General features: G+C 37.7%; 1 long non-coding RNA gene across 1 annotated transcript; it reads right to left on the bottom strand.

Moving 5' to 3' along the window:
- Positions 1-1,293: 1,293 nt before the first annotated feature.
- Positions 1,294-2,267, bottom strand: LOC137999896 (uncharacterized). Its single transcript, XR_011123025.1, has 3 exons — positions 2,083-2,267; positions 1,890-1,937; positions 1,294-1,492 (listed from the first exon to the last, which is right to left on the bottom strand). It is a non-coding gene; the product is annotated as an uncharacterized lncRNA (long non-coding RNA).

Genomic DNA, 2,267 nt, shown 5'->3' with positions numbered 1-2,267 from the left:
AAACTTCTGGAAGTAAAGACATTACAATTTAGAATTAAAAAAGCACGAGACTTTCAAATTATAAATTATAAAAATTTATACTCAAGAATTATGGGTCGCTCTCAGCGCGAGTTTTTCGTGGTGAGCTAAGACTCGGCAATTTTCGTTAATTTGTTAGTTGACATGCACACAACACGTTTTAAACAGTGACGCCGGTTCGATGTCAACCTGGTTCATAATGAGCGGCAGCTGTTCACCACCTGACGAATAATTTACCCTAAAAATAGAACTGTCCGAAAAAGAAATAAAGAAAAGAGGAAGGCTTTATCTGAGGACCTGTAAGCAGTTCTCCTGCATGGAGTATTGCTACATGTTGCCGGATGCCAGACATGGCCAACACGGGAAGTCATTTCGCCCTTTGAACCATTAACATCTTGAGATAGAAAAATGGAACCCCCAGACGTTTGACTGAAATAAACTCCCGCTATTGCGGACTCTCGCTATTACGGACTTACGGACACTTTATTCGTGCCTAACGTTACAATTTTATTGTTTTCTCTCTCGTTATAGCGGAACCGAGCAGCATCTTGGAAAATTTGCACACATATCAAGTCTATTTTTTCTGCTTTTTTTATTCATAGAGGGGAGTTTAAGTTGCTAATGAATTTAGTCTCTTTGGCGACAAAGTGGTAGAAGTTGCAATTCAAAGGAGAAGTACACAGAGCCGATTGGAACGATATTTCAAGGCAATGTGATAGCTGATGCAATCACTAGCTGATGTTTAGGTTTTTCCTTGAAAATAATTTTTTTAGAAATGTAGGTTACTGTACGTCAGTACAGTAGGAAACCAAAACGATGATGGACATTGCTGCAACATACGATGACTGTTTTTTACGTACTTAGTTTTGTACACAAAGGGTACGTAACTCCTGTTCTGTTAAGTTCTTCTGTTTGTAAATAAAGTTCTGACGCTCTTTGCGTGCGACAACGGGTCTGAAAAAGTACTGGAGTTAATGAAAATGAACACACCTGTGACCCCCTTCTGTAAATATGGTTTAAAATAAAAATTCTCACGCACCCCGCTATTACGGACTCTCGCTATTACGGACACCAAATCGTGGTCCCGAGGGTGTCCGCTATAACGAGAGTTGACTATTAAGAATTTGTTATGACGTTTTTTGCTATATAGTTATGATAGGCTTATTGACCTTTCATTTGCGATCTTTCGTTTTGGAATACATGGCATCGAAGCATTAAATAGTCAACTTTTATCCAGGAATTCAAATGTTAACAAAAAACAATAAGGAAAGAAAATCGTTTTTCAATATTTATTTCCCGGCTATCGTCAAAAAGCTTTCACAAGTTTCTGTTAATGTATATATTTCATCATGAATTGGAATGGTTCCTGAATTCGTTTCGATTAACACTGGCTTATGACGGCTTAATATTCCTTGTCACAGTTCAGCTCACGAGCAGAAAGGCAAATCTTCCTTCGCCACTGCGCTCTCTTTTTCTGTAAAAATAAAGGGGAAAACTTCTTTAAACTTAATAAACTAAGATAACTGAATTCACAACAGATATGACATAAAAGAGGCTTACAACCAAACCAACAAAAAAAGGAAGGGGTTTTGGCTTGTGAAAATAATTAGTACTAAAGAGTTAAAGAACTAAGAAAGACAATTAACATGCAGTAAATTACAATACTAGTGTCCGCGGCACACACACCAAGTCTAAACCAAAGAACACGAACAAAAACAAAAACACTAACAGCATTATCCACCAATAAACATCAGGGAATTAAACTTAAAGGCTAATTTGCTTCTTTTAGTTATTTAGTGCTTACACCAACGACAAACTGCCTGCGCCGTCAATTCACACATCCTTAAGAAAGAACGATTATTAATTACAACCTGCATCCTGAGTTTTTCGTTCAACGCATTGAACTCCTTGGGGCATTTCTAAAGGAATGAAAATAGCAAAGAGGTTCTTCATGAAACATTTTTGCCTCTATTTTGAAGGTGGTAGAATTCAATAAACAATAAAATTCCTCATCATTGAGCACTTTGCATCACAATACTACGCTCAGAAAGTTTGTCAACTGACCCGCTTCCCTCTCACCACTTCGCAAGCGGGCACGGTGAAGGCCCCTACCTCCAACAGTAAGGAAAAGAGTAGAAGAATGGAGCAACAAAATAGAAACAGTGTCTTCATTATGATTCTTTGGATACGAACTGAGTTTCATTGAAACCGGTATTAGCTTAAAATACAAGCATGATGCAAGTCATAAC

The sequence above is a fragment of the Montipora foliosa genome, chromosome 1, assembly GCF_036669935.1.
Source record: "Montipora foliosa isolate CH-2021 chromosome 1, ASM3666993v2, whole genome shotgun sequence".
NCBI lineage: Eukaryota > Metazoa > Cnidaria > Anthozoa > Scleractinia > Acroporidae > Montipora > Montipora foliosa.
Note: the sequence above shows the minus strand (reverse complement) of the source record. Positions and strands in the feature narration are given on the sequence as shown.